Source organism: Lynx canadensis, chromosome C1 (assembly GCF_007474595.2).
Source record: "Lynx canadensis isolate LIC74 chromosome C1, mLynCan4.pri.v2, whole genome shotgun sequence".
Lineage (NCBI taxonomy): Eukaryota > Metazoa > Chordata > Mammalia > Carnivora > Felidae > Lynx > Lynx canadensis.
The window spans coordinates 45,473,062-45,483,319 of record NC_044310.1 but is presented as its reverse complement, the minus strand read 5'-3'; positions in this window follow the sequence as shown (position 1 = coordinate 45,483,319).

The following is a 10,258-nucleotide window of genomic DNA, read 5'->3' as shown; positions in this document are numbered from 1 at the left end:
GGAATACAGCGGTAAATAAATAAACACAGGAGGAGCTCAAAAGACAATTCCAGATCCTTCTCAGATTCACTCATCCATTTATTCACGTTTATTTCCAACACATAGTACAACGAATAGAGTCAAATAAACATGGATTTAATTTGCACTTAACAGCAGGGTGATCTCGGGCAAGTTGTTTAAATTCTCAGAGCCTCAGCTTTCATACCTGCTGTTTACCTTGAAGAATGACAGAGTGGATTACAAACATAACAGATAAAACTGCTTGACATTTTATTTTCTCCTACCCCACGCCAAAGCTCACCTGTTCCCCACATGTTAGGCCCTAGGGATACAAGATGGATAGGACGCATTTCCTAAGCACTGTGCTTAGTTGGAGCTAATATAGAGAACTATCAAATGTGGTCCTCCTCTCCTGGAAAATTAAGTAACAATGAGCAACATTTAATATATACCAACCATTGTCCTAAGTACTATTAGATGGATAAACTCACTCTTCTTCATACCAACCTATGAGATAGGAATTATGCACATCCTGTCTTTTTTTTTTTTAACTTTATTTCTTCTGGGAGAGAGAGAGAGCAGGACAAGGACAGAGAGAGAGAGAGAGAGAGAGAGAGAGAGAGAGAGAGAGAAGAATCCCAAGCAGGCTTTGTGCTGTCAGTGCAAAGCCCCACGAGGGGCTCGAACTCACCAACCATGAGATCATGACCTGAGCCAAAACCAAGAGTCAGACACTTAACTTTAATCGACTGAGCCCAGGGCCCCTACATCCTGTTTTCTGTGAGGAAGCAAGGGAAGATTAGGCTACTTGGCCATAGTAACACAACTAGTGAGTAGCAAGGTGGAATTCAATCCCAAGCAGCCTGTCTCTGGAATCTGTGTTCTTAGCCACTGCCTCTTTTTTCCTTTTTAATTTATTTTTTTATTCTTTAGTTTACATCCAAGTTAGTTAGCATATAGTGCTATAATGATTTCAGGAGTAGATTCCAGTGATTCATCCCCTACATGTAACACCCAGTGCTATCCCAACAAGTGTCCTCCCTAATGCCCCTTAACCATTTAGCCCATGCCCCAACCCACAACCCCTCCAGCAACCCTCAGGTTGTTCTCTGTATTTAAGAGTCTCTTATGTTTTCTCCCCCTCCCTGTTTTTATATTATTTTTGGTTCCCTTCCCTTAAGTTCAGCTGTTTTGTATCTTAAAGTCCTCTTATGAGTGAAGTCATATGATATTTGTGTTTCTCTGACTAATTTCGCTTAGCATAATACCCTCTAGTTCCAACCACTTAGTTGCAAATGGCAAGATTCCATTCTTTTTGATTGCTGAATAATACTCCATTGTATATATATACCACATTTTCTTTATCCATTCATCTGTCGATGGACATTTGGGCTCTTTCCAAAGGGTTGTAGGGTAGTTCTATTTTTTAATTTTTTGAGGAACCTCCATCCTGTTTTCCAGAGTCTTAGCCACTCCTTCTTGAAGGGAGGTTACTAATACAAAACAATATTTGGTAAACATCTTATGAGTGGTCTAAGCCGTAAGTGAATGAGGGGAGAGAAATCAGGGCAAAGGGTCAAGATCTTTAAAAATTGATAACACTTTAGTAGAGAGAACAGTGGATAATGATAAGAGATATTATTGGGGTTTCAAGAAGATTTTATTTTATCTCTCTAGAAAAATGATTCTTCCATACATGTAACACAAATCTATTATGCTGGGATGAGCCATTCTATGTAGTGGAAATGAAAACCATATTTAAAAAATAATTATAACTTTGTATTGCTTCTGATTTATAAAAGTAATATGTGCTAACATAGAAAACTAGCAAAATGGTAAAATATAAAGAAAAACACTTTAAAAATCACTCCTGATTTCACCAACTGAAAAGATAATCGCTTTAATTTTAGGAACATTCCCTTGGATTCTCTTTTCTGTGCTTATTGTATTAAATGTATTTTTACATAAAAATGGGCAATATACTTATATGCAGTTTCAGACCTGTTCTTTTCACTGAATATTTTATCCTGAGCAACAAATACTATTTTTTTACGGATGCCCCAACAGTGCCTACCCTCCTTGCCTGTTTTACCATCTCTGTAACACCTACCTCCCTTGACGCGCTGCAATGTCAAATGTTACTTCTTTATTTTGTTCACCTGTTGTTCCTCCCCTCCCCACCCCCTACACACATTCAAGAAAGTGATCTCCATGAGAGCAAAAATATGTTTATTCTGTTCTCTACTGTCTCACCAATGCCTAAAGAAGGCTTGGCACACAGTGGGAATGCTATTTATTGAATAAATAATGTCAAAGAGGAAGGGATAATAGCGCCATCACAGGAGAGAATTCCTGGATTTAAAACTCAGTCAGATAATGTGACTATGAAAACACATATTCATGCAGTATACATAGTCAATTATTCTTACATCTTATGTCATTTCTGGTTATTTGGGGTTACACACACAGGTAACACGACGAACAATCCCTCATGAATAATGAATTAGACGGTTCTGGCTTGCATGCAACTTTTTTTTCACATAAGGAGTTCTTCTCAGAATTCTTCTGTTTTTTCCAGAGTTTTCTCTTACATCATCTTTTTTATCCTGTCTTTGCATTGTGCCTCGTGCGTTCCTGATAATCCTGGTTCCCACCTCCTTCTAATTTGGGGTTTGTTTTCAGTGACCATCTGCAATATGTCACGGATACGTATTTTCTCTTTGAATTTGATTTCACTTTGATTGATGGTCTGTCTGTTGGTGCGTTCGGTTAGGCAGGTCTTGTAATGCATGCATAGACCTTCCATTAAAATTAGCCAGTTCCCTGACTTTCCAACGTTTTTTTATTTTTTGGGACAGAGAGAGACAGAGCATGAATGGGCGAGGGGCAGAGAGAGAGGGAGACACAGAATCGGAAACAGGCTCCAGGCTCTGAGCCATCAGCCCAGAGCCCGACGCGGGGCTCGAACTCACGGACCGCGAGATCGTGACCTGGCTGAAGTCGGACGCTTAACCGACTGCGCCACCCAGGCGCCCCTGGTTCCCTGACTTTCCTAGGCATCTGATGGTCAGACACGGGCCTGCCTATATGAACTCCCATCTTCCTATCTAATTAAAACCGAATCATCATATATGTTTATATTCAGTAGTCCTTTCTCTGAGTTTTATCAGTAATGTTTGTTTTCTCCCATTTTTATGCATGTACATAACAAGTACATATAACACTACCACCTTAAACTCAACTCAATGCTAGAAAAATTATTTAGATGAGATAATGTATATGAAAGGGCCTGGTAAGCTTTCAAGCTCTTTACAAACACTATCCCGATGCAAACACCATTCACTCACAGCATCTCTGACCTTATAGCATGTCACATATTCACACCATTCTCTGTGCAAAAATCTTTCATATGCTCGAAGGCCACTAGCAAATCCTCATTCCAATTTCTAGGCTGAATCGCCCAGTTTATTTATAATTTCTTCCTATAATCTTTCCTCAAACGCCTCATGGTCTTTGTACTTTGTGACTTCTCTATCGTTTCTTCTATCGACTTCTCTATCATTTACTCTTTGTTAGCATGACCATCTGACAAGTGAGCCTCACTGTGAAACACAGCTCTGTGAAAATATTTAATAAATTGTGTCCTATCATACATGCACTAACTTAAATAACTTGCTACTCACTTAAACACCCTCTGCAGAGGGAAGTTAGGAAAGCACTTACGTTTATGGAGTACCAAATCCCCTGCTCATGTCTAGCATGACCTTGCTATCCAGCTTCTCTAAGCCCTGGTTCCCTCATCTATAAGGTAGGGGCTCACCATCAACCCCTCCAGCACTGGTTTTCAAAGGTTGGGGTGCTGGAGCATATTTGAAAATGTGCAAGTGTTTTCAGTCCTCACAAGGGCTGGAGGGAGGCAGGTGGGGGACGGGGACATAAATATCCCCAAATGCCAGGGAGTAGTCCCCCATAACTAGAAATTGCCCTGCCACAAAACGTCGGTAGGGCTGCCCCTGAGGACCAGATAAAGCAACTCCTTACAAACGTCCCTCTGAGATGGACACTGGATGGCAGGACAGTGAAGCGTTCTGATTAAGGGTGGGGGAGGTCAGCATTCAAAATCCATGAGATTCTTCTGCCCTGTTGAAATAATAATTTTAACATCATTTCCTGTGTAAGTCTGCCCAAAGCAAATCTGAACTTCTCCTGCTATGTACAAAGCATCTTAAAATCTCAGATCAGCCTACCACCCAGGTTAGAGGACTTCTATTAATGACTTTAAAAACAGCTGGTTCAGGGGCGCCTGGGCGGCTCAGTCGGTTGAGTGTCCCACTTCGGCTCAGGTCATGATCTCACAGCTCGTGAGTTCGAGCCCCGCGGCGGGCTCTGTGCTGACAGCTCAGAGCCTGGAGCCTGCTTCAGCTTCTGTGTCTCCCTCTCTCTCTGCCCCTAACCCACTCGCATTCTGTCTCTGTCTCTCTCAAAAATAAATAAGCATTAAAAAAAACAAAAATTAAAACAAAAATCAGCTAGTTCATTTCCATCGTTGGCTGGATTTCTAAAGCGTTACTTGACTTGAGTCAAATCAGTAAGCCATATTGTGAAGTGTAAGTAATATGAGATACTTCTTTGGACGTTTCTACCTCTTAGTCCAGCTCGTTAGGCATAGATGGGCAGGCCAGCTCTGTATGAGCTCTGACAAAGTTCACACAGGCCAAAGATGAAAGCACTTCACCTCCAGCCCTGCCTCCCACCCCGGCACATCCCTACTAGGGGTCCACATGCACCCAGACAGATGCAACCTAGAAGCGCAGGGGGTGAAACTATGATCTCATAGATCACAGCCAATGGATAAAATCTTCCTCCTTTCTACCCCCTTCCCTGCCAAGTGGGAAGTCCTGACAAACAGCATGTCCGGATTCTTAAGAGCCTAGTCTTTGAATCCAGCAATCAATAGCACTTTGCAACAACTGGTATATACCATCGGCACTTAGGCTTTCTCACCTTCCCTGCTTGGCTCCCTTAGCCCTTCACGCCCCTTCCCTGGGATTGTACTCCTTAATAAAATAAGAGCACACACACCCTCTGCTTCAGGCTCTGCCTTGGGGAGATCCAGACTAAGACATAAGGGGAGAATTGAAACCATCATCTGGTTAATTCAGACCAAACTCTTGCAGAGATCAATTTGGATTAATTTACAAGTCAGGATGTTAAATACAGGAGAATGGTAATGCCAACTGACAAGTTAAAATGAGCTGTCCACATTGGGCAACCGTCATACCACATTCCTCTTAACAGCTCGCTTTCAAATTCTCGGGTGTCTGCTCCGTAGACCCTCTAGCCTCAAACTTCCTATCCCCATCACTATCGCCTTCATCTGACAACCTCTCTTCGCATTTAATTGGGAAAATAGACACCATCAGATGGGCACTCTTGGGTCATCTTATCACTAGGTCAATAAGCCCATCTGCGCCTGCCCTCCTCTCCTTTCCTCCTATTCCATCTGGTGGAGTGTCTCTTCTCCTATGGCCAGCCAATTCCTCAGTATGGATCTGATTCCCCCTGGCCTTCTCGGGGCCTTGATTCCTCATTCCCCTCCTTCTTGTGGCCATAACCCCTCTTCCTCTATTCCCGTCTGCGTTCACTGTACTTTCCCACCTTTAAAAGACCTCCCTTTACTGCATCCAGGCCTCCAGCTATTTCTACACTTCTGTACTTGCTTTCCCAGTCAAACTTCTCTGAAGCAAAACAAAGGCTGTCTCAATTTTCTCACCTTCTTCTTTTTTTTTTTTTTTAACATTTGTTCATTTTTTTGAGAGAGAGAAAGATAGAGAACAAGTAGGGGAGGGGCAGAGAGAGAGGGAGACAGAGGATGTGAAGCGGGCTCTGTGCTGACAGCAGTGAACCGGAGGCGGGTCTCGAACTCACAAACTTCGAGATCATGACCTGAGCTGAGGGGATGCTCAACTGACTGAGCCACCCAGGTGCCCTGCCACTCTCTTACCTTCTATTCTCTCCTCGACAAACTGTAGTGAGGCTTCCACTTGCACAGGCAGTGACCTTATAGAAGTTACTAAGGGCTCTGTTGCTCAGTCTAATGATCGTATTTTTTTGTGGCTTCATTAAACCCAATTAACTATTCCTTCCCTGGCTTCCTTTTAACACCCACAACGTGCTGCTGTTTCTTGATTATACATTTGTGTGCTGCTCTTCCTCTTTCTGGCAGTGAATGTCACCGGACCTTAAGACTTTATCTAGTCCTGTCCCCTCCTCATTACAATACTGGGACATTCTCGTATAGACCTGTGATTCCAAATTATGTCATTAGCAGATGACTCAGAAACGTACGTCTTCAACCAGTCCTTCCCACTGAATTTTATTTCCCACTTAGTGCTTACTATCTTATCTCAGATGAACCTCTGGCAGCGTAAACAGGGGTCCCGTCCTGTTTACATAAAGTAGGGAATCCTTTTTTTTTTTTAAATAATAAAAAAAGGGGGCGCCTGGGTGGCGCAGTCGGTTAAGCGTCCGACTTCAGCCAGGTCACGATCTCGCGGTCCGTGAGTTCGAGCCCCGCGTCGGGCTCTGGGCTGATGGCTCGGAGCCTGGAGCCTGTTTCCGATTCTGTGTCTCCCTCTCTCTCTCTGCCCCTCCCCCATTCATGCTCTGTCTCTCTCTGTCCCAAATAAATAAATAAATAAATAAACGTTGAAAAAAAATTAAAAAAAAATAAATAATAAAAAAAATATTTTTAATCTAGCCTACATACCTTGTATGTTCTGGCTCCTATCTCTCCAGTTTATTTTCTTTTCTTCTTTGTGCTTCTAATTTATTAGCTTTCTTTCAGTTCCTACTCTTAGGAAATGCTTTCCCTACCACAGTACCTTAGGATATGCTTTTGCTCTGCCTAGAAAGCCCTTTCTCTAGTCAATGTCTGTTCAGTCTCCAGGTACATGTGCCTCAACATACCCATGATACGATGTGTAAGAGAGCATGTCCAAGGAGGTCACAAGAGTTTGAATTAAAGCCATGGATTTTGGGATTAGAAGTCAGAACCTGGGGCGCCTGGGTGGCTCAGTCAGTCGAGCATCCCTCCCTTGGTTTTGACTCAGGTCATAAGCTCATAGTTCGTGGGTTCAAGCCCAACATTGGGATCTGTGCTGGCAGCGTGGAGCCTGCTTGGGATTCTTTCTCGCTCTCCCTCTCTCTCTCTGTCTCTCTCTGCCCTTCCCCTGCTCGCACTCTGTCTCTCTCTTTCAAAAATAAATAAATGTTAAAAAAATTACAAAAATAAAAATATCTAGCAAATACATATTATTTGCTCTTTGACTTAGCAGCCCCACTTCTCAGGCTCCCTCCTAAAGGTGACGTGACAATGAAACACTGAAAACAAGTCAGAAGTCTCAATGGGGGATTCGATGAACAAGCTATAACACCTTCATATAATAGAGTACGAAGCAGATGTACAAAAAGGAATAAAATTGTCTGTATATTACAATAGAGTTATCTTTAGAATATACTAAGTGTAAACAGTGAGGAGGAGAAAGCATACGGAGAACGTTATCATTTATCCAGGAAAGGGAGGAGAGGATTCAAATATATAAGCTAGCTTGCTTGTATTTAAAAAAAAGTCAAACCACAGATCCTTTGACTTACCAGATCCTTTGAGTTACCAGTAAGGGGAGGACTGTAATGCAGACCTGCCGAAGTCTGAATCAGCCTGATGAAGAGATCTGGAGCAAAGACTAAGAGTCCTGGTTGGGTCTTGGTGGCCATACACCGATTCCATCTGCTTGGGCTGCATTAATATACTGTCATAGACGAGGGGTTTTAAACAGACATTTATTTTCTCATAGTTCCAGAGGCTGACGAGTCCAAGATCAAAGTTAGACGGGGTTCATTTCCTCGTAAGAACTCCTTCCTGGCTTGCAAATAGCTGCCTTCTGTCTGTGTCCTCATGTGGGCTTTCCTCCATGTTCGTGAGGACAAAGAGAGAGCTCTCTCTCTTCCTCTTCTATAAGGCCACTAATCACATGACCAGGGCCCCATGGTCATGACCTGATCTAACCCTAATTAACGTCAAAGTCCCCATCTCCAAATACCGCCTGTCTTAGGCTGTTCTGGCTGCTATAACAAAATGCCACAGACTGGATAGCTTATAAACAACAAAAATTTATTTCTGGAGACTGGAAGCCTGAGATCAGGAGGCCAGCTTGGTCGGGCGGGGGGTCCTCTTCTGGGTCACAGGCTTCATGCTGTGTCCTCACGTGGCAGAAAGGGCTAGGGAACTGTGTGTGCTCTAAGAACACTAATTCCATTCGTGAGAGCTCCACCCTCATGACCAAAGGACCTCCCCTTTGTGACGTAAGCACTGCCCAAAGGCCCCACCTACTGCCATCACACTGGGCATTATTATCTTAACATATGAATTTGGCGGGAACACAGAGATTCATGTCACATCACCATCACCTTAGGGGTTAGGTCTTCAATATATAAATTAGTGAGAGGGGGACACGAACACTCAGTCCATAACATATCTCCATTGTGCTTAGTCATTGGCTTGGGTTGCCTAAGAAGAGTAAGGTTTCAGTTAAACCAAAGTGTATCCTGAAGGCACTGAAATGGAAGCTGTCAAATGACTTCAATCTTTGCAACTGTAGCTGTTCTCTCTTGAAGGGAGAGCTAAGCGGTACGTCTCTGTGGCCACTGCTGTCCACTTCCGCCCTGGGAGTATCTCCCGCCGGGTTCTTTGCGGCGGGGGTGGGGGTGGGGTTGAGATACCTGATTATGAAAGGTACTTGTGCCCTTCGGTTCTGCTTACGTTTGACCCCCAGTGTAACACTTTCATCTTAGGATGGATTGTTACTGAGACTGTCCAACTTTATAACCCGGTGGGTCTATCAGAGCTCTGAGGTCATTATGGGCAGTTCTGAATGCCTGGTCACTTAGTACCCTATGGTCATCGTTCTAATCTACCAGGACCCAGCAGCATACCAGGAGCAGTATTCCAGAAAGCGTATAATTCTTCACTGTGGATCAGGGTCTTTGCTCTAGAAGCCCAAGGGCCTGCATGGTGACCCTTTCACTAGAGCTTGTCACAAACTCTGTGCTACAATGTCCCCACCGCTGATAGTTCCAGCACCATAGCATCTGCCAAATTACATGGCCCAAGTGGAATAGCTGTTTGTACCACTGCCTGGTTCAGCTGCAGAGTCCGTCCCTATTCTAGACCCCGTGCAAAGCTGACAAATTTTCACGATGGACACCGGTAGAAGGGCAGTATTTCTAGATGCGGCATTTATCGCCTTCAGAATCCAAAGAAGCCTACCAGACCTTGTGCTTTCCTCTTTATGGAAACATGCAAGATGCCTCAATTTGTCTTTTGCTTTGGAGGAGACGTTCTGGGATCCGCCTGACCACTGGGGTTTTAAGAACTTGACTGAAATGGCAGGTCCCTGAATTATCCGAGGATGTGTGGTCCACCTGCTGGAGTACATGCACGTACTTTGTCAAGGCTTCCAGCGTGCTAGCCGATTCTTGCTCACCCTGTCAAATCAGAGTGATGTCGTCACTGTAATGAATGAACGTGATGTTTTGTGGGACATCCGGAAAGTTCGGATCTCTTTGGACTGTATTAATGTCAGATAGCAGAAGAGTTAACATAGCACAATGACAAAACTGTGGACGTGTATAGTTCTCCACTTCATAGGGACCGATTCTGGTCCTTTTTCTTGATCAGGATAGAAAAGAATCCATCTTTCATATTAATGGCCAGATACCATGTACCTAAGGCCGTAATTGATCTGCTGTAGTTAAGATACCATGGTTACCGTATTAGCTGCAATTGGGGATGTTACTTGGTTGGGCCTGCAGTGGCCTACTGTTGTTCTCCAGAATCTAGCATCTGGTTTCTGCAGAGGCAAGACTGGCTGGTCACATGGAGACAAGGTGATGGCCACCATCACTGCATCCTTGAGATACGTAAGGCTGATACTAATCCATTCCATCCTCCCTGGGATACAATGCTGTTTCTACCTTGATTAGGGGTGAGGATGGGGCAATTTCAGAGGTTTTTACTTGACCTACTATCGTATTTCTTATCCCCACAAGCCAAGCGTTACTTCAAATGCCAAGTAATTCGGTCTCCATGATATAATCAAGAATTGGGGAAATAACCACAGGGTCAGTGCACAGACATAGTATATTGATTTTAAGCTATCTTGTGGCCATGAATCCACTTAATTCCTGGTTCACTTTT